Source organism: Bradysia coprophila, chromosome IV (genome assembly GCF_014529535.1).
Source record: "Bradysia coprophila strain Holo2 chromosome IV, BU_Bcop_v1, whole genome shotgun sequence".
NCBI classification, from domain to species: domain Eukaryota; kingdom Metazoa; phylum Arthropoda; class Insecta; order Diptera; family Sciaridae; genus Bradysia; species Bradysia coprophila.
Window position 1 is genome coordinate 5,955,321 of NC_050738.1, and position 23,476 is coordinate 5,978,796.

At 35.5% G+C, this 23,476-nt stretch overlaps 2 protein-coding genes across 3 annotated transcripts in view; one reads left to right on the forward strand and one right to left on the reverse strand.

The window, feature by feature from the left end:
* The window catches only part of LOC119066752 (serine palmitoyltransferase 2-like), a 55,804-nt gene extending 37,596 nt beyond the window's left edge, over nucleotides 1-18,208 (reverse strand). The window contains exon 1 of the mRNA XM_037169383.1: nucleotides 17,634-18,208. The gene's annotated coding sequence lies outside the window, so the exon portion shown is untranslated. The remainder of the gene's footprint in view (nucleotides 1-17,633) is intronic.
* LOC119066767 (reticulon-1-A) overlaps nucleotides 1-23,476 on the forward strand; it is a 52,966-nt gene that overhangs the window by 12,525 nt on the left and 16,965 nt on the right. The window lies entirely within an intron of this gene.

Consider the following 23,476-nt stretch of genomic DNA (forward strand, 5'->3'; position numbering starts at 1 on the left):
TCATTATCAATCATATCTCATCATAGCACATATGCCATCATAGCACATATCCCATCATAGCACATATCCCATCGTATCCCATATGCCATCGTAGCACATATCCCATCATAGATCATATCCCATCATAGATCATATCCCATCATAGATCATATCATCATCATCATCATCATCATCATCATCATCATCATAATAATCAATCGTATCTGTTCGTCACCATCATCTCCGTCGCTAATAGAAAGCGCTAGTTACCTTTCTTAATGGGTGTTTGTCTCCACCTCTCTTGCGCGACGGCCGCAGGCCGGAGCGCATTCTACACGTTTTCTATATAGCTGGGGGTGATCAGTGCCCGCGCGAGATGAGTTTTATACTAAAATTTGGGCGAAATTTTTTCGACCGATTTTTTTTCCATTTTTTTAACCATGTCTTAAAATGTCGGGCGGGAACCGCCCGATATGATAGTGGCGAAAAAAATTTGAAAAAAAACATTTTTTACGATTTTTGAGTGAAAATGAATGAAATACAGCTTACATTGCGAATTTTCGTAGGGGTATGATGGGTGCGTCGGCACCCTGAGGTGCCATGGATCGACGCAGATTTTCATGAGCGACACGTAGATACCAAACATCGACCCATTGGGCTTTGTCTTCGAGGAGATATTACTCAAAAACTAAATTTGGTCATTTTACGTTAGTGAAAAATTTTTTGCTCAAAAACTGTGCGATTTTTTTTCTTCATATTTTCACCTTAGCCTCGACTGGAACGGCCCGATCGATACATATATGACTCAATAAATCCATTGGAGACATTTTTGAGAAAAGTGAAAAAAATTTTTTTTTGACTTTTGATGGACTTTTGGTTTTTGACCATTTGCAGCCAGTGCATCAGTCGGTGCACGGTGTGTGTGGGCTTAAAATGACGGCACGTTCAACACCTATCCAACGATACCAAACACGTTGTGGTACAGTTTCAATTTGTGGTGAAAACACTTTGGAAGTAAGATGGAAACTTAGGGTCGGGAACACTTTCGCACTTGCTGTGCGGATCAGGGGGACTGTGGTCACGGGATTCTTCCTCTATTCGATAGAGCAGGTCCTGAGCTTTCATTAGACACCTCACACGCCGTGGTGGTTATGTTTTCCGTCGCACAAACTCTCCTCAAATGGGTCACTTCGAAGCTACTCCAAAGCACAGTGAAGCAAAAATATTTTTGCTTGCCGTTTGGCCATTTCTGATTGCATTTTTTTGTTATATGGCTCATATTGACGGGTGGGTCAAGCCCTTTCGAACGCATATAAATTTTTGATGGTGGACGCTCCGCCGCCGGCACAGCGGTCGAAAATACATTTTTTTGCTTTTTTGATATTTTGAGTGCGGGGATTCAATTTTTTCGATCTGTTTCGACGGATTAACGCTTTTTAAGCTGATTAGCGTTTATTAAGAGCATTTCGCACGAATATCGGCTGTGGAAACAAAGAAAAATTGTCGGTGTGGTTACTTTTAATGAACTTTTTTTGCGCTCATGGACTGTGAAATGGTCGTTTCTTTTTTATTGTGTTGCCACTGTCAACAGCTGTGTAACGGCAGTACGTGTCACATTTTCGGGCCACCATTTATGAAACTGAAAAATATCGCTTATATCCAAGAACACATATAGAGTAATGGATCGAATTTTTCCTATCAGAAAATGAATCGGAAATTCGCTAATTGAAAAGGGAAAAATTGAATTTTCCCCCAATACGTTACTTTCGTCAATGCAAATCTGACAGCCGGAGGCCCGGGGGTGTGGGGGTGGAACCCCCACTCACTACGTCATTTTCTACACTGAAATTTCTAATTTTTTTTCTCTACAAAAAGTGGACAAGATTTCTTATGTATTGATCACATAGAATTATTGGTTTTATGAAATGAAGCGAGAAATCGCTAATTTAGCGAAGCCAAAAAATATTTCATTTTACAAAATATTCTGAGAATTTCCAATTTTTTTCAATTTTTTAATTGAACAGCAAAATTGCTGATTCAACAGAATCATTGAATTTTCCCTTTTACAATATGTGGGGAGAATTTCGAATTTTTCCTTTCACCAAATGAACCGAAAAAAACGCTAATTTAGCAAAGCCAGAGAATATTCCATTTTAGAAAATGTGGGGAGAATTTCTAATTTTTATTTTTATAAAATGTGAGTAAAATTTCTAATTTAACGAACAAATCAAATTTTTTCTTTTACAAAATGAGCTGGACATCGCTAATATAACAAATTCATTCAATTTCCCCTTTTACAAAATGCGGGGAGAATATCAAATGGACCGATCACAACAAATTGTTCCTTTTACAAAATTAACCGAAAAATCGCTAATTGAGCAAAGCCAGAGAATATTCCATTATAGAAAATATGGTGAGAATTTCTAATTGACCAAAATCATGGAATAATTCCTGATACAAAACGTGATGAGAATTTCCAATGGATCCACCACAACGAATTTTCCCTTTTACAAAATGAACCGAAAAATCGCTAATTCAACAAATTTATAGAATGTTCCCTTCTACAATATGTGGGAAGAATTTCGAATTTTTCCTTTTACAAAATGAGCTCAAAAATCGCTAATTGAGCAAAGCCAAAGAATATTCCATTTTAGAAAATATGGTGAGAATTTCTAATTGACCAAAATCATGGAATAATTCCCTTCTACAATATGTGGGGAGAATTTCTAATTTTTCCTTTTACTAAATGAACCGAATAATCGCTAATAACCAAAAACCATGCAATATTCCCGTTTACAAAATGTAGAGAGAATTTTCAAAATTTTATTTTTACAAAATGTGAGCAAAATCTCTAATTGAACGAACAAATCAAATTTTTTCTTTTACAAAATGAGCTGGACATCGCTAATATAACAAATTAATTTAATTTTCCCTTTTAGGAAATGCGGGGAGAATGTGAAATGGAACGATCACAACGAATTGTTCCTTTTACAAAAATACACAAACAAAGCCAAAGTGTTTTTTCTTTTTTAGATTGAACTGAAAATAATTAATGAAACGGCCCGTTAGGATTTTCCCTTATACACAATTTTTTAACTTCTTTTTTCCTAAAAAAAGGGCGGAACGGAACACTCAACTATCAAGCCCAACTCCCCCCGGACAGCAACTAGGATCAGTTTTTTAAGGCAGCTTTGCTGCCTTCAGCGCCGTCTCCCACTGTGCTTCGATCATTCTGTTTGCATATTTTACTGTGGATGGATATCGTCTATGTATTGTACTAATCGTCAATCATATTTCATTTTCAATCCTATCTCATTATCAATCATATCTCATCATAGCACATATGCCATCATAGCACATATCCCATCATAGCACATATCCCATCGTATCCCATATGCCATCGTAGCACATATCCCATCATAGATCATATCCCATCATAGATCATATCCCATCATAGATCATATATCATCATCATCATCATCATCATCATCATCATAATAATCAATCGTATCTGTTCGTCACCATCATCTCCGTCGCTAATAGAAAGCGCTAGTTATCTTTCTTAATAGGTGTTTGTCGTATCCTCTAATGTGCGATGGCCGAAGGCCAGAGCACATTCCCCGTGGTAGCTGTGCACCTGGGGGTGTTTGTTAGACCCGCGAGATGGGTTTTATACTAAAATTTGGGCGAAATTTTTTCGACCGATTTTTTTTTCATTTTTTTAACTATGTCTCATAATGTCGGGCGGGAACCGCCCGACATGATAGTGGCGAAAAAAATTTGAAAAAAATCATTTTTTACGATTTTTGAGTGAAAATGAATGAAATACAGCTTACATTGCGAATTTTGGTAGGGGTATGATGGGTGCGTCGGCACCCGGAGGTGCCATGGATCGACGCAGATTTTCATGAGCGACACGTAGATACCAAACATCGACCCATTGGGCTTTGTCTTCGAGGAGATATTACTCAAAAACTAAATTTGGTCATTTTACGTTAGTGAAAAATTTTTTGCTCAAAAACTGTGCGATTTTTTTTCTTCATATTTTCACCTTAGCCTCGACTGGAACGGCCCGATCGATACATATATGACTCAATAAATCCATTGGAGACATTTTTGAGAAAAGTGAAAAAAAATTTTTTTTGACTTTTGGTCGACTTTTGGTTTTTCACCATTTGCAGCCAGTGCATCGCTCGGTGTACGGTGTGTGTGGGCTCAAAATGACGGCACGTTCAAGACCTATCCAACGATACCAAACACGTTGTGGTACAGTTTCAATTTTGGGTGAAAACACTTTGGAAGTGAGATGGAAAGTTAGGGTCGGGAACACTTTCGCACTTGATGTGTGGATCAGGGGGACTGTGGTACCAATTTTTTTTCTCTATTCGATAAAGCAGGTCCTGAGCTTTCATTAGACACCTCACACGCCGTGGTGGTTATGTTTTCCGCCGCACAAACTCTCCTCAAATGGGTCACTTCGAAGCTACTCCAAAGCACAGTGAAGCAAAAATAATTTTGCTTGCCGTTTGGCCATTTCTGATGGCATTTTTTTGTTATATGGCTCATATTGACGGGTGGGTCAAGCCCTTTCGAACGCACATAAATTTTTGATGGTGGACGCTCCGCCGCCGGCACAGCGGTCGAAAATACATTTTTTTGCTTTTTTGATATTTTGAGTGCGGGGATTCAATTTTTTCGATCTGTTTCGACGGATTAACGCTTTTTAAGCTGATTAGCGTTTATTAAGAGCATTTCGCACGAATATCGGCTGTGGAAACAAAGAAAAATTGTCGGTGTGGTTACTTTTAATGAACTTTTTTTGCGCTCATGGACTGGGAAATGGTCGTTTCTTTTTTATTGTGTTGCCACTGTCAACAGCTGTGTAACGGCAGTACGTTTCACATTTTCGGGCCACCATTTATGAAACTGAAAAATATCGCTTATATCCAAGAACACATATAGAGTAATGGATCGAATTTTTCCTATCCGAAAATGAATCGGAAATTCGCTAATTGAAAAGGGAAAAATTGAATTTTCCCCCAATACGTTACTTTCGTCAATGCAAATCTGATAGCCGGAGGCCCGGGGGTGTGGGGGTGGAACCCCCACTCACTACGTCATTTTCTACACTGAAATTTCTAATTTTTTTTCTCTACAAAAAGTGGACAAGATTTCTTATGTATTGATCACATAGAATTATTGGTTTTATGAAATGAAGCGAGAAATCGCTAATTTAGCGAAGCCAAAAAATATTTCATTTTACAAAATATTCTGAGAATTTCCAATTTTTTTCAATTTTTTAATTGAACAGCAAAATTGCTGATTCAACAGAATCATTGAATTTTCCCTTTTACAATATGTGGGGAGAATTTCGAATTTTTCCTTTCACCAAATGAACCGAAAAAAACGCTAATTTAGCAAAGCCAGAGAATATTCCATTTTAGAAAATGTGGGGAGAATTTCTAATTTTTATTTTTATAAAATGTGAGTAAAATTTCTAATTTAACGAACAAATCAAATTTTTTCTTTTACAAAATGAGCTGGACATCGCTAATATAACAAATTCATTCAATTTCCCCTTTTACAAAATGCGGGGAGAATATCAAATGGACCGATCACAACAAATTGTTCCTTTTACAAAATTAACCGAAAAATCGCTAATTGAGCAAAGCCAGAGAATATTCCATTTTAGAAAATATGGTGAGAATTTCTAATTGACCAAAATCATGGAATAATTCCTGATACAAAACGTGATGAGAATTTCCAATGGATCCACCACAACGAATTTTCCCTTTTACAAAATGAACCGAAAAATCGCTAATTCAACAAATTTATAGAATGTTCCCTTCTACAATATGTGGGAAGAATTTCGAATTTTTCCTTTTACAAAATGAGCTCAAAAATCGCTAATTGAGCAAAGCCAAAGAATATTCCATTTTAGAAAATATGGTGAGAATTTCTAATTGACCAAAATCATGGAATAATTCCCTTCTACAATATGTGGGGAGAATTTCTAATTTTTCCTTTTACTAAATGAACCGAATAATCGCTAATAACCAAAAACCATGCAATATTCCCGTTTACAAAATGTAGACAGAATTTTCAAAATTTTATTTTTACAAAATGTGAGCAAAATCTCTAATTGAACGAACAAATCAAATTTTTTCTTTTACAAAATGAGCTGGACATCGCTAATATAACAAATTAATTTAATTTTCCCTTTTAGGAAATGCGGGGAGAATGTGAAATGGAACGATCACAACGAATTGTTCCTTTTACAAAAATACACAAACAAAGCCAAAGTGTTTTTTCTTTTTTAGATTGAACTGAAAATAATTAATGAAACGGCCCGTTAGGATTTTCCCTTATACACAATTTTTTAACTTCTTTTTTCCTAAAAAAAGGGCGGAACGGAACACTCAACTATCAAGCCCAACTCCCCCCGGACAGCAACTAGGATCAGTTTTTTAAGGCAGCTTTGCTGCCTTCAGCGCCGTCTCCCACTGTGCTTCGATCATTCTGTTTGCATATTTTACTGTGGATGGATATCGTCTATGTATTGTACTAATCGTGAATCATATCTCATTTTCAATCCTATCTCATTATCAATCATATCTCATCATAGCACATATGCCATCATAGCACATATCCCATCATAGCACATATCCCATCGTATCCCATATGCCATCGTAGCACATATCCCATCATAGATCATATCCCATCATAGATCATATCCCATCATAGATCATATATCATCATCATCATCATCATCATCATCATCATCATAATAATCAATCGTATCTGTTCGTCACCATCATCTCCGTCGCTAATAGAAAGCGCTAGTTACCTTTCTTAATGGGTGTTTGAGGTATCCTCTAATGTGCGATGGCCGAAGGCCAGAGCACATTCCCCGTGGTAGCTGTGCACCTGGGGGTGTTTGTTGGGGGGGCGAGATGAGATTTATACTAAATTTGGGTCGATATTTTTTTCGCGAAATTTTTTTCCATTTTTTTAACCATGTCTTAAAATGTCGGGCGGGAACCGCCCGATATGATAGTGGCGAAAAAAATTTGAAAAAAATCATTTTTTACGATTTTTGAGTGAAAATGAATGAAATACAGCTTACATTGCGAATTTTGATAGGGGTATGATGGGTGCGTCGGCACCCGGAGGTGCCATGGATCGACGCAGATTTTCATGACCGACACGTAGATACCAAACATCGACCCATTCGGGTTTGTCTTCGAGGAGATATTACTCAAAAACTGAAAATGGTCATTTTACGTTAGTGAAAAATTTTTTGCTCAAAAATGGCTCCATACTTTTTCTTCATATTTTCACCTTAGCCTCGACTGGAACGGCCCGATCGATACATATATGACTCAATAAATCCATAAGGGACATTTTTGAGAAAAGTGAAAAAAAATTTTTTTTGACTTTTGGCGGACTTTTGGTTTTTGACCATTTGCAGCCAGTGCATCAGTTAGTGCACGGTCTGTGTGGGCTCAAAATGACGGCACGTTCAACACCTATCCAACGATACCAAACACGTTGTGGTACAGTTTCAATTTTGGGTGAAAACACTTCCGAAGTGAGATGGAAACTTAGGGTCGGGAACACTTTTGCACTTGCTGTGCGGATCAGGGGGACTGTGGTAACGGAATTCTTTCTCTATTCGATAGAGCAGGTCCTGAGCTTTCATTAGACACCTCACACGCCGTGGTGGTTATGTTTTCCGCCGCACAAACACTCTTCAAATGGGTCACTTCGAAGCTACTCCAAAGCACAGTGAAGCAAAAACATTTCTGCTTGCCGTTTGGCCATTTGGGATGGAATTTTTTTGATATATGGCTCATATTGACGGGTGAGTCAAGCCCGTTCGAACGCATATAAATTTTTGGTGGTGGACGCTCCACAGCCGGCACAGCGGTCGAAAATGCAATTTTTTGCCTTTTTGATATTTTGAGTGCGGGGAATCGATTTTTTTGGTCTGTTTCGACGGATTAACGCTTTTTAAGATGATTACCGTTTATTAAGTGCATTTCGCTTGAATAGAGGCTGTGGGAACAATGGAAAATTGTCGGTGTGGTTACTTTTAATGAAATTTTTGTGCGCTCATGGACTGTAAAATTGTTTTTTACTGGGTTGCCACTGTCAACAGCTGTGTAACGGCAGTACGTTTCGCATTTTCCGACAAACATTTTTGAAACTGAAAAATATCGCTTATATCCAATAACACATATAGAGTAATGGATCGATCGGATCGAATTTTGCCTATTAGAAAATGTATCGGAAATTCGCTATTGAAAACGATCAATACGTTACTTTTGTCATTTTCTAAGCTGAAATTTCTATTTTTTTTCTCTACAAAAAGTGGACAAGATCTCTAATGTATTGATCACATAGAATTATTGGTTTTACGAAATGAAGCGAAAAATCGCTAATTTAGCGAACCCAAAGAATATTCCATTTTACAAAATATTGTGAGAATTGCTATTTCAACAAAATCATTGAATTTTCCCTTTTACAATATGTGGGAAGAATTTCGAATTTTTCCTTTTACGAATTGAACCGAAAAGTCGTTAATTCAACAAATTGATGAAAGTTTCCCTTTTACAAACAGTTGGGAGAATTTCCAATTTTACCTTTTACGAATCGAACCGAAAATCGCTAATTTGGCAAAGCCAAAGAATATTCCATTTTAGAAAATATGGGGAGAATTTCTAATTGACCAAAATCACAACGCGTGATGAGAATTTCTATTGGAACGACCACAACGAATTTTCCCTATTACAAAATGAGCTCAAAAATCGCTAATTCCACAAATTCATTGAATTTTCCCTTCAACAATATGTGGATAGAATTTCCAATTTTTCCTTTTACAAAAAAATGAGCAAAATGTCCAATGAATCGATCGCATCGATTTTTCCGTTTCACAAATTCAACAAATAAATCGGCAGAGAATATTCACCTTTTACTAAATGAACCGAAAAATCGCTAATAACAAAAACCAAGCAATATTCCCGTTTACAAAATGTAGAAAGAATTTTCAAATTTTTATTTTTAACGAAGCCATCAAATTTTCTTTTTACAAAATAAGCCGGAAATCGCTAATTGAGAATGGAAAAATTGCATTTTCCCTCAATACGTTACTTTCGTCAATGCAAATCTGATAGCCGGAGGCCCGGGGGTGTGGGGGTAGAACCCCCACTCACTTCGTCACTGAAATTTCTATTTTTTTTTCTATAGAAGAAATTGACAAGGTTTCTAATGTAGTGATCACATAGAATTATTGGTTTTACGAAGTGAAAAATCGCTGATTTAGCAAAGGCAAAGAATATTCCATTTTACAAAATATTGTGAGAATTTATAATTGACCAAAATCATGCAATTATTGCTTATACAAAACGTGATGAGAATGTCTAATGGAACGACCACAACGAATTTTCCCTTTTACAAAATGAGCTCAAAAACCGGTAATTCCACAAATTCATTGAATTATCCGTCTACAAAATGTTGGTAGAATTTCCAATTTTCCCTTTTACGAAACGAACCGAAAAGTCACTAATTTAGCAAAGCTAAAGAATATTCCATTTTACAGAATGTGGGGAGAATTTCCAATTGTTCCTTTTACAAAAAAAAATGAGCAAAATGTCTAATGTATCGTTCGCATTGAATTTTCCGTTTTACAAAATCAACAAATAAATCGGCAGAAAATATTTTACTAAATGAACCGAAAATTCGCTAATAACCAAAAACCAAGCAATATTCCCTTTTACAAGATGTAGAGATAATTTTCAAATTTTTATTTTTAGAAAATGTGAGCAAAATTTCTAATTGAACGAAGAAATCAAATTTTTCCTTTTACAAAATGAGCCGGAAATCGCTAATAAAACAAAATCATTTAATTTTCCCTTTTACAAAATGCGGGAAGAATGTCAAATGGACAGATCACAACGAATTCTTCCTTTTACAAAATTAACCGAACAAAGCCAAAGAGTTTTTCCTTTTTTATATTGAACTAAAAATAATTAATGAAAGGGCCCGTTAGGATTTTCCTTTATACAACATTTTTTAACTCCTTTTTTCCAAAAAAAAGAACGGAACGCAACACTCAACTATGAAGCCCAACTCCCCCACGGACAGCAACTAGGATCAGTTTTTTAAGGCAGCTTTGCTGCCTTCAGCGCCGTCTCCAACTGTGCTTCGATCATTCTGTTTGCATATTTTACTGTGGATGGATATCGTCTATGTATTGTACTAATCATGAATCGTCTCATTTTCAATCCTATCTCATTATCAATCATATCTCATCATAGCACATATGCCATCATAGCACAGATCCCATCGTAGCACATATCCCATCATAGCACATATCCCATCATAGATCATATCCCATCATAGATCATATCCCATCGTAGATTATATCCCATCATCAATCATATATCATCATATATCATCATCATATATCATCATCATAATCAATCGTATCTGTTCGTCAGCATAAACGCCAAAAGAGAGAGGCTAGTTACCTTTCTTAATGGGTGTTTGTCTCCACCTCTCTTGCGCGACGGCCGCAGGCCGGAGCGCATTCTACACGTTTTCTATATAGCTGGGGGTGATCAGTGCCCGCGCGAGATGAGTTTTATACTAAAATTTGGGCGAAATTTTTTCGACCGATTTTTTTTCCATTTTTTTAACCATGTCTTAAAATGTCGGGCGGGAACCGCCCGATATGATAGTGGCGAAAAAAATTTGAAAAAAAACATTTTTTACGATTTTTGAGTGAAAATGAATGAAATACAGCTTACATTGCGAATTTTCGTAGGGGTATGATGGGTGCGTCGGCACCCTGAGGTGCCATGGATCGACGCAGATTTTCATGAGCGACACGTAGATACCAAACATCGACCCATTGGGCTTTGTCTTCGAGGAGATATTACTCAAAAACTAAATTTGGTCATTTTACGTTAGTGAAAAATTTTTTGCTCAAAAACTGTGCGATTTTTTTTCTTCATATTTTCACCTTAGCCTCGACTGGAACGGCCCGATCGATACATATATGACTCAATAAATCCATTGGAGACATTTTTGAGAAAAGTGAAAAAAAATTTTTTTTGACTTTTGATGGACTTTTGGTTTTTGACCATTTGCAGCCAGTGCATCAGTCGGTGCACGGTGTGTGTGGGCTTAAAATGACGGCACGTTCAACACCTATCCAACGATACCAAACACGTTGTGGTACAGTTTCAATTTGTGGTGAAAACACTTTGGAAGTAAGATGGAAACTTAGGGTCGGGAACACTTTCGCACTTGCTGTGCGGATCAGGGGGACTGTGGTCACGGGATTCTTCCTCTATTCGATAGAGCAGGTCCTGAGCTTTCATTAGACACCTCACACGCCGTGGTGGTTATGTTTTCCGTCGCACAAACTCTCCTCAAATGGGTCACTTCGAAGCTACTCCAAAGCACAGTGAAGCAAAAATATTTTTGCTTGCCGTTTGGCCATTTCTGATTGCATTTTTTTGTTATATGGCTCATATTGACGGGTGGGTCAAGCCCTTTCGAACGCATATAAATTTTTGATGGTGGACGCTCCGCCGCCGGCACAGCGGTCGAAAATACATTTTTTTGCTTTTTTGATATTTTGAGTGCGGGGATTCAATTTTTTCGATCTGTTTCGACGGATTAACGCTTTTTAAGCTGATTAGCGTTTATTAAGAGCATTTCGCACGAATATCGGCTGTGGAAACAAAGAAAAATTGTCGGTGTGGTTACTTTTAATGAACTTTTTTTGCGCTCATGGACTGTGAAATGGTCGTTTCTTTTTTATTGTGTTGCCACTGTCAACAGCTGTGTAACGGCAGTACGTGTCACATTTTCGGGCCACCATTTATGAAACTGAAAAATATCGCTTATATCCAAGAACACATATAGAGTAATGGATCGAATTTTTCCTATCAGAAAATGAATCGGAAATTCGCTAATTGAAAAGGGAAAAATTGAATTTTCCCCCAATACGTTACTTTCGTCAATGCAAATCTGACAGCCGGAGGCCCGGGGGTGTGGGGGTGGAACCCCCACTCACTACGTCATTTTCTACACTGAAATTTCTAATTTTTTTTCTCTACAAAAAGTGGACAAGATTTCTTATGTATTGATCACATAGATTTATTGGTTTTATGAAATGAAGCGAGAAATCGCTAATTTAGCGAAGCCAAAAAATATTTCATTTTACAAAATATTCTGAGAATTTCCAATTTTTTTCAATTTTTTAATTGAACAGCAAAATTGCTGATTCAACAGAATCATTGAATTTTCCCTTTTACAATATGTGGGGAGAATTTCGAATTTTTCCTTTCACCAAATGAACCGAAAAAAACGCTAATTTAGCAAAGCCAGAGAATATTCCATTTTAGAAAATGTGGGGAGAATTTCTAATTTTTCCCTTTACTAAATGAACCAAATAATCGCTAATAACCAAAAACCAAGCAATATTCCTTTTTACAAAATGTAGAGAGCATTTTCCAATTTTTATTTTTATAAAATGTGAGTAAAATTTCTAATTTAACGAACAAATCAAATTTTTTTCTTTTACAAAATGAGCTGGACATCGCTAATATAACAAATTCATTCAATTTCCCCTTTTACAAAATGCGGGGAGAATATCAAATGGACCGATCACAACAAATTGTTCCTTTTACAAAATTAACCGAAAAATCGCTAATTGAGCAAAGCCAGAGAATATTCCATTATAGAAAATATGGTGAGAATTTCTAATTGACCAAAATCATGGAATAATTCCTGATACATAACGTGATGAGAATTTCCAATGGATCCACCACAACGAATTTTCCCTTTTACAAAATGAACCGAAAAATCGCTAATTCAACAAATTTATAGAATGTTACCTTCTACAATATGTGGGAAGAATTTCGAATTTTTCCTTTTACAAAATGAGCTCAAAAATCGCTAATTTAGCAAAGCCAAAGAATATTCCATTTTAGAAAATATGGTGAGAATTTCTAATTGACCAAAATCATGGAATAATTCCCTTCTACAATATGTGGGGAGAATTTCTAATTTTTCCTTTTACTAAATGAACCGAATAATCGCTAATAACCAAAAACCATGCAATATTCCCGTTTACAAAATGTAGAGAGAATTTTCAAAATTTTATTTTTACAAAATGTGAGCAAAATTTCTAATTGACCGAACAAATCAAATTTTTTCTTTTACAAAATGAGCTGGACATCGCTAATATAACAAATTAATTTAATTTTCCCTTTTAGAAAATGCGGGGAGAATGTGAAATGGAACGATCACAACGAATTGTTCCTTTTACAAAAATACCCGAACAAAGCCAAAGTGTTTTTTCTTTTTTAGATTGAACTGAAAATAATTAATGAAACGGCCCGTTAGGATTTTCCCTTATACACAATTTTTTAACTTCTTTTTTCCTAAAAAAAGGGCGGAACGGAACACTCAACTATCAAGCCCAACTCCCCCCGGACAGCAACTAGGATCAGTTTTTTAAGGCAGCTTTGCTGCCTTCAGCGCCGTCTCCCACTGTGCTTCGATCATTCTGTTTGCATATTTTACTGTGGATGGATATCGTCTATGTAATGTACTAATCGTGAATCATATCTCATTTTCAATCCTATCTCATTATCAATCATATCTCATCATAGCACATATGCCATCATAGCACATATGCCATCATAGCACATATCCCATCGTAGCCCATATGCCATCGTAGCACATATCCCATCATAGATCATATCCCATCATAGATCATATCCCATCATAGATCATATCCCATCATAGATCATATCCCATCATAGATCATATCCCATCATAGATCATATCCCATCATAGATCATATCCCATCATAGATCATATCCCATCATAGATCATATATCATCATATATCATCATCATCATCATAATAATCAATCGTATCTGTTCGTCACCATCAGCTGCATCGCTAATAGAAAGCGCTAGTCGATCTTTAATGCTAGTTTTTTTATAGCAGTGGGTATGGCTGAGCTATTAGGAGTACATTACCACCATACCATTTCACTAATCCATTTTCGAATACAGACGAAACACATTGTTCGGTTTATTTATAATTTTTTGGTTGTAATCACACATCCGAAAATATTTAATTTTCATTTTCTGAATTTTAATTCGGTTGACGTAATTCGCTGGATATTTTTCTGTTTCTCTCGAGTGCAACTCATTGCTAAATACAATTTCGATAATGTGTGTACGACTGTTGAATGTTTGCTAATATGTGAATTGGTGTGAAGTGGATGAACGGATAAGTGTAAATTTTCTGATACTTTTTCTATATACCAAGCCACGCCACAACAATAATCAGTTGGAAACAACACACAGGTCACTAATTAGATAGCTCTGCGTTTGTATAACATTTTTGCAATGCTGAATCTTGACTGGAATTTTGTTGATGTGCGGTTATCTTATACCGGTAATGAGTCGTTTGGGCTTACTTTACACTAAACAAGATTTTTCGTTGTGGAAAAACCGCGAAGTATAACGAATTGAAGGAAATTTATCATGGAAGTTAATGTCATAAGCGAGGTCATAACCTTTTAAACCACAAATATTTCACGAATGTTTGAAATAGAACATAAATCTGAATAGAGGGGAAAACTACTTCAAAAAACGGCGGCCAGGATATTTACTTTCCATCATTTTATTTGACTCTCATGACTTTTTGATTAGATTCGAGATTTTCCTGATATCGCCCAATTTTCATGACTTTTTCTTGACTTTCCGTGACGTCACTTACCGCTACTTTTCGTTTCTTTAGTAACTTTTCGTGTCTATAGTGACTTTTCGTGATTTTAGCGACTTTTTGTGAGTTTTCATGACTTTCAGAAACTTTTCGTAATTTTAGGTGACTTTCTGAGACAATGCGTGACTTTCCGTGACTTTAATGACTTTTCGGCTTTCCGGATAAATTTGTGACTTTCCAGGAGAATTTATGACTTTTTTCGGAACTAAGCCACGGCTTTTCGGAGCTGTTTCCCCCTCGATATGAAAGATCTTTGTTAAAACATCGAACGTGGCATTTTCTTCGTGAGCCAACACCTTCCCATCAATCGATTGTTTTTGTGACCTTTACCTAAGGCTTAACTATAATTTTTCGATTAATTATTTTTCGCCCATTGCAACCGACAATGTATCATCCATCACATTGTGTGGTTGCGCTGTTGATAATAGCATCTCGTTAGTTGAACACATAAATTTTTAAAATTCAAATGCAAATGAAGTTCATTTACTCGTTTGTACATGTATACAGCACATACGAATTATAAATGGAATTTTTAGACGTATTTAAGTAGCGTTAAAAAGTTGCGAAAAGTAAATGCAAAAAACAATATTGTTTTTTTCTCCACATTATGTGCTAGTCGGAATTTACACCGTATGGGAATAGCGAAATCGATATAAAAATTCGTTGTATTTCGGTGGGCTACACTACCACCAGAAGAGTGCATGACTAACAATTACAAATAAACTTCTTGGATAAATAAAAACACAAAAAAAGCGCTCAGCGATTACTTTAATCGGAATGAGAATTTCGACTCGGAAGCTACCCTATTATATATGGGCATCCGTGCGTAACGTCGAATTTATGTTTTTTTCATTTCAATTTTTAATAAAGTAAACGTGAACGACGACATTGGTATAAGTGAGTGAGAACACGCGAAAAAAAACGAAAAACAAAGAGTTTACAGCAGGTAAAAAACTATAAATAATTTACGTGCTCGTGCGGACCTTATGAATTTGATATATGAGGGTGGACGATCAATCAAAGTACAATGGGAAGTTTTTAATTATTGATTGTCTTGAATTTTAAAATTAGTAGAAATCATAGCCAATTTCTTCGATGAGCCCCGTGAGCCATTACGCATAGTACGCGATTACAAAAGCCTGAACTTTGTATGCTATGCAGCTAAACATTGATATATTTTCCAGAGCCGTATTTAAGCTACTCTCTCAGTGGACCCGAAAAATAGAACATCACTGCAATTTATGGTGAATGCATACGCGAGCGGAGCGAGCGAAATTTTTTGATTTGTGATTAAGTTTTTTCATCACGCTCCTTTAAATAAGAACTCAATTTTACGGCGTAAGTTTCTATGAAGAATCAACTGTAATGCTCTCTCTCAAATGAGAGCAACTATCGAAAACATTCAGTGACACTTTTCATCAAATACATCGTTTTTAGTCACAAATTTCTACTCTATAGTTTTTCATTGGGAAGCAATTCTAAATGTAAATGCTCTTGGTCTAGTAAAAAACCTTGAACACCCTGGAATATCAGACCATATTCGCCGCGCTTAAGCAATTTTGCGTATCATCGAATTTAAGTCCATAAATTAAATTAGCTTTCAGAAAAGATAAGAATTTTCCAAATCATCCATTTTGCGGGGAGGAGTGATAGATAATTTTATTTTGTAGAACTGGCAGCGTCTGTTCGCTTTGGGCTTTCTATTTTTTCGCCACGAATTACAAGTGCTACAAAAGACACATTAAATCTAATATTCGTGTCCTGCCTCAACATAATGTCACGATAATGCGTCTTGTTGTGTAATTGGTAACGCTTCAGTTATTCAAAGATTTGAAATTTTTTTAATTGTATACAAAGGCCAATGCACCGCGTAAATCTTGTGTGGTCATTCGCTTGTTCACAATGCGGATTTGATGAGCATTGTTTGAGTGTAATTTGGTTTATCTTTATTTACTCAATGTTCAATCAAGTATCGGTGTTGTCTAACTATGCCATTTTCAATCAACGCACAAATTTTTCCTAGACAATAAATATGTTTAGAAGAGGTTCTAGTCTCTAGATACAACTTGTTAGGTTAGTGTTTGTTTTTTCATTAGAAATCTTAAAACACTTAACACTTATTGGTGTCATCTAAAGGTGAAAAATGTTAGAAACGAAATCGTTTTCCAAACAAAATGATTTCGCTTTACTATACTTGATTGCTTAGTTATACGGACATCCAATTATTACTGTTTAGTGTTTTATTCTAAAACAAACAACCGTTTGTCTCGGTATTGTAAAATAATCATTGAAGCATAGAAAATGTATCGCTTTTGTTTGCCACCAATTCAACCGTCTCAGTGAAGCACAAAAATGCTAAAAAATCAAATTCCAAAAATTACTCAAAGAAATGAGTCACTTCACCTGACGTTAATGTTTCTTATGTCATAGGTTTGAAATTGTTATCAAATCATCAACTCGTCTTATCAGCTAAGAAAATCGTCAGCGAAAATTTTCAACGAATTTCTGTTGATCATTTTATTTTGTGTTCAATCACTCTTACAATCAATAAAAAAAATCGGGTGATGTACCTACAACCATCAACAGTAAGCCGTAATGTTGTGATTTCACCGACAAAATATTTCTATCACGTTTCGTTTACCATTTGCAATGAAATTTAGAAATGTTGGAGTATAATGATAATAGAATTGGATACATCGATTCGGCTTTACTGAACTTATAAACGTTTTATCTAATGTCGAATAAGTCTGAGTCGGGAAGGCACACTTACTTAACTATTAACAAATTCCTAATTTCTTATTCATGTAAAGAAGTTCTATTCTGAATGCACGTACCTCTCGATATTGCCTCGTTTATCCAATTATTTACACTCGATTATCGCGATTATGAATCATTCAAATGAAGCGCCAAGTTAGGACCAATAAAGTGTTGAACAAATCAAAAATTCTTGTCAACCACAATGTGTTAGCATTGATTGAATGTCCGAATTCGAATACGTTTATATGAACTTTACACAACTTGAATTCTTTGTCTTTTACTATTCGTTCGATGAAACTATTTGAAATTCAAATGATATTTTAATTCAATTAAATTACTGTCGTCTCTCCGGTGGTCACGTCACACCGTCAATAGATTTAGAAATAGAAACAGAATTTTGTAATTAATACGGTCAAAACGCGATCCTCCGTATGAACATTTATCGAATTACCAATCAAACACGATGATGTAAATTCGAACGGAAATGTGATTCGATTTTTATGGAAGGTACAAAAAAAAACCATTTAACAATTCGATCTGAAACACTGATGTAGCACTGTACTATATGTGGGTAATTAGTTGAATAAAAATTATAATTTAGACAATTCACACTTCTGTGTTTCACGATCTGAAGTTAGAGCATGGCTATTTGTGACTGATTTCTTTATTTTTCTATTAGTTGGAAGCCACAACTGACACAGAAATAAATATATTTTTTTTATTGGTTGCGATATCGCATTGTATATACACATGTTTGGGAACGTTTGAATTTTCTTCAACAGTTAGATAAGATTGTCAAGTTATTATATACACCACGAGAGACATACCAGCTCATATTCTACTTTAATGTTTTCTAATGATGACTTAAATGAAAATTTGTCCACCGATTAATCCTAATAGCGTTTAAACAGTCAATTCAAGAGGGAAAGATTTTGATCTAAATTTATAGAGGCGCTGATATCGAAAAAAAAAATGCAGGCGACCTTGTCATTGTCTTTGCGTGTAATAAATCATACCAGAGAAGGTAGAGTGAATTTAATTTCACGATTTGAAGTTTCTATAAAATCCAGACTTCTTACATTATTATTAGGATGGGTGCTCAAGTCTCTGTACATGGAGCAGTTAGTTGGTCACTCCTTCATTGATTTTTTTTTATGAATGACACAATATCTGTCCGACTGGTACATGTCCGGGTGGCTGGTGTTGCCACTACTGTTTGATCTTCAATAACCTTTCGAATAAGAAATATTACAATCGGCTATAATTTACTCAATTTTCATACCAACATCACCTAGGACGCTATTTTCGGTTGTTCACAAATGAAATATTTTGTTAAAATTTTTGGACTTTTGTAGCATACCAAAGGTTGACTCAACATTCCCTCGTTGAATTACGATTCATATCCGTTGCTCGTTTTTCCTTCCTTACTTCAGTGATTATGCTACCGATTTGTTTTAAAAATTTATATCCAATTTTTCCGAAAAATCCTGTCGTTTTTCGGATGTCTCGGATGACACCAGTACTAGGGGTGGTCGATTTTGTGGGATCGGAAATGGACCCCTCTAGAAAAAATTCTAGTGGCCCATAGGTACCAAAAAGCCACATACAAACTTTTTTCTTCATCATCTCCGGGTTGCGAAAAATCAAAATTTGAAAATTTTCGAGTAGCCGATTTTTTCCCATTCTAAAAACCACCACGACCAGGTTGTACTTTTTTTCAACCTTAAAACATCATTTTATCTTTCTATGAGGTCCACTCTAACATATAAAAAAGAAAAAAATTGAAAAAGTTTGCTGGCCGAGTTTTTGTGAGTCATCAAGTTTCGCCGAAGTCCGATTTTCCACAATTTTCAATATGAAAAAAACCTTTTTTTTGGCCGAAATATTTATAAACTTGTCTTGCGATAGCTCATCGGAAAGGTATTTCCATAGCGGAAGCAGAAATAGAAACATTACCTGAAATAAATTTACATTATTTTGAGTTATACCTGTTACAAAGCCTAAAAACAGGCTAAATTTATCAGCAAGGAGAAAATTGGATTTTCTAAATTGCCTATTTTTACACTCTTTTGGTTATAAACGTATTTTTCGCTACTAATTTATGAATTTCTGTCAAAAAATCGCATTAAGTTGCTGTATTAAAAAGTCAATTTTCTCCTTGCTGATAAATTTAGCCTGTTTTTAAGCTTTGTAACAGGTAATAAAATAATTTAATTTTTTTCCCGGTAATGTTTCTATTTCTGCGTCCGCTATGGAAATACCTTTCCAATGAGCTGTCGCAAGACAAGTTTATAAATAATTCGGCAAAAAAAAACTTGTTTTTCATATTGAAAATTGTGGAAAATCGGACTTAAGCGAAACTTGATGACTCACAAAAACTCGGCCAGCAAACTTTTTCAATTTTTTTCTTTTTTATATGTTAGACGGGACCTCATAGAAAGATAAAATGCTGTTTTAAGGTTGAAAAAAATGTTCAACCTGGTCGTGGTGGTTTTTAGAAAGGGAAAAAATCAACTACTCGAAAATTTTCAAATTTTGATTTTTCGCAACCCGGAGATGATGAAGAAAAAAGTTAGTATGTGGCTTTTTGGTACCTATGGGCCACTAGAATTTTTTCTGGAGGGGTTTATTTCCGATCCCAAAAAATCGACCACCCCTAACCAGTACAAAGATGAATCGGTCTCTTAAGTACTCGTATTTTTCAAGTTTTTGATCCTCCGCTTGTTTTGTAGCAATGATAATTCGACCTAGGGGCCTCCTCACTCTAAACTTTCAAGCACACAATGCAGTGAAATGATTGTCATCAAGTTTGTCTTGATTAAATAATCTTTACCTTCCATTTCTGACCTATTCTATGGATATGATTCTTTCATAGAACCTTAACAATGCAAGACAAGCAAAAGTGTGCACAAAAATAAGCGCTAGAGACTATCTGGTCCTATATAGAAAAGATCTTCAGCGGCTCAAGGGTCATTCCAGTACAAAAATCATTTCTTTACTTTAGGCTACGCAGAACATGACACCTACAATCAATGTCCAGCTTAATCAAAACAATCCACCCCAAGTATATCCTAAAATTTTTGAACTAAGTGAATAGGTTTTGACTTACTGTGGGTAAGAACAACTGGCCCATTGGAGGCCAAGGTGTAGGAACACTTTGGGATTCCCATAATTTTCTGACTACTTAATCTAATCTGATACTTCCATATGTAGAAGTAGATTCGAAGATCCTCCAAAAGAGAACCTTTGTGATTCGGTTGGGGAAATTTTCTCTGTAGTAAACTCGTTGCCTCGAACTCCATCAGTTACAAACTTCGTACGGGCCTAAAAAATCTATGTTAACTACTTTTTATCGGCTTTAGCACATAGATAACAAATTATGAAACTTTTATCGTCAATTGCAATTGTCGCGAAGAAGATTACAGTTTAAATATAAACCGGGTCCGATTGTTTATTGATCTTACCTCACGAATATTTGGAACGTACAGATAAGAAAACTAATTAGAAAGTAGTGGTTCTCATGTACAATTTGGCGTGTGTAACTCTTTCCAGTTGAAGTTTTTTTTTGAAAATGCAGAGCTTTACCAGTGGGGAAAAAAATTATGCAATCGTCTTGTTCAGATGCATAGCAGCATTTTATTCTGTCTATCGATAGCACATAGCACAAAATATAGATGGCATGAAACCTAATTTAACTAGACTACATGGCTCCCAAACTTTTTCGTTGTTCGTGTATTCATCTTGACTTATTCGTGCATTTATTCCTTATTCAGTTTCCGGAATATTTATTGAATTTAATTACCTCCAGCCGGTCTGTGACTTTTGCGAATCCTTCTCTATAAAAAGCTGGCAAGTCTTTTTGCTTTATTATCCGAAACCAATTTGAATGGACGCAGGGCTGCAGAGCTATCATTATTTTTCATGGCGTGAAGTTGATGGTGTTTTTTAGCAGTTTAACAGAGAAAACTGGTATCTGTGTTTTAGTTCGTTGTTTCTTGAAGATGAAAAATGGTTCGCTAAAGATTTTACAGATTAAAAAAAAATTCGGCTCAAGTCCCAAAAAAAACAGAAACTTTATCCTGCTTCGAGCTCTCTCTAATCCACAACTGTTTTTCACTTAAAATGTATTTACCTAAACGAAATAGATTTAAAGTGAATGAGGTGCGCTATGTGCTAAGACTGAAAACTCTAGTTTCAAGAAAAAATCGTAGTTTCAGGCATTAGACTGATCCTTACTCTATTTCCTCAAAGTGTTAAAAATTTGATCTGAGGTAACTGGTCATACAAAACTATTGCAATTGGCGGAGGTCTGCATTTTCAAACCCATATTCTGCGGCGATCTCCGCTATCAAAATCTTTTCTCCACCAATAACGGATTTGTTCCATAGTTTTTCACGCTCTATCGTCTCCAGCAAGTTTTATTCGCTCACCATAGAAACTCAGCCGTCCGCTGATAGAAGATTTTACATGTTCTGACAATTTACCATCAGTTAACCGCCGAGTTTTGTAAGAGGACAACCAAAACTTTCGGGGATGGAAAGAGCCGGAAAAACTGTGGAACAAATCCGTTATTGGCGGAGAAAAAAATTTGATAGCGGGGACATGCCGAGGCTCTAGTACCAATTCAAAAAAATATACCCTTAAGGTCCTTAAAACGCAAGGTACTGTGAGTGGTACGTCTGGAAGATTTGAAAATCGAAAAAAAATCTAAAGTATTTTCGGTAATACAGAAACCTTCTGCTAACCAGAAACATTGAGTCAGTCATCCAAACAAAATACGTTTTAAAGGAAACACAAAATATGTTTAAATAAGGGGGAAACCACTTAGAGATGTTAACATGATTAACCAAAATGTTAATCACGTGATTAACAATATTGATGCACTATGTTAATCACCGTGTTGCTAATCATAATAAATCAACGTAAAATAGCGTTTAATCAATGTTAATCACCGAAGAATTCACTGATTAGTCGAAATCAATTTTCGATTAATCATACTGGTTTCTCCCTGGCCATTGGAGCTCTCAAATAACAAAAATCGACCGTTGGATGAGATATTAATATTTTAAATTTAAAATTAAAATATTTTTACAAATATTCTCTTCCTCAACCAACAGTTCGATTAACGTTCCTTAGAAAGTTATCGATCTGTTTCAATTTCGTCGTGATTCTTTAAAAACTTATTTTTATTCAAAGTAATTGGTAAAGGGTGCCTCACAAACATATTTTTCTTTTATTTTGATTTAAAACTATCGATTTTTCTGCAATTTATGGGTCATTCACCTGACGTATACTACTTGTTGTATACGGTTATGCATTATATCACCATATGATTTCATCGTAAAGGAACGACTTGATAAACCATAAATCTGTAATGCTAAAAGCTGTCTTCTTTCTCATGACAACAAATTTCGTTCGCATACCAATCCTTGTTCTGAGGCGTGATACACGGGGCGTATTTCTTTAATTTATTGTTTTCCTAGTCGGAAATGGACATAAAAAAAACTAAAAATATTCAGCTCCAAATCAAATATAATTTATATCAACCACAGTCAATGTATTCCGTCATAACAAATTCAATGAAGGAACTCCACTCATCGAATGTATAAACCCAATCAAATAACCATAAAAATTTCTCATCAATTTCGTGAGCATTATAAGTTCATATCTTCAATGAATGCTTCACCGAAATAGCAATAGACGTCTCTACTATTCATATAAAATAATTTTCGTCTAGTTAACAAGATTAACCATAGTCTGTCGCTCTGCCACTTAATGTGTGTTCGGTTTGTTATGACTGTTTAGATATATTCATTTTTTAGAGAGTACATTTTCGATGCATTTCGTAGAGATAAACAAAGACATCCGAATGTACAACGTTTGTTCGAATGAACGAGTAAAATTTTACCATTAAAATAAT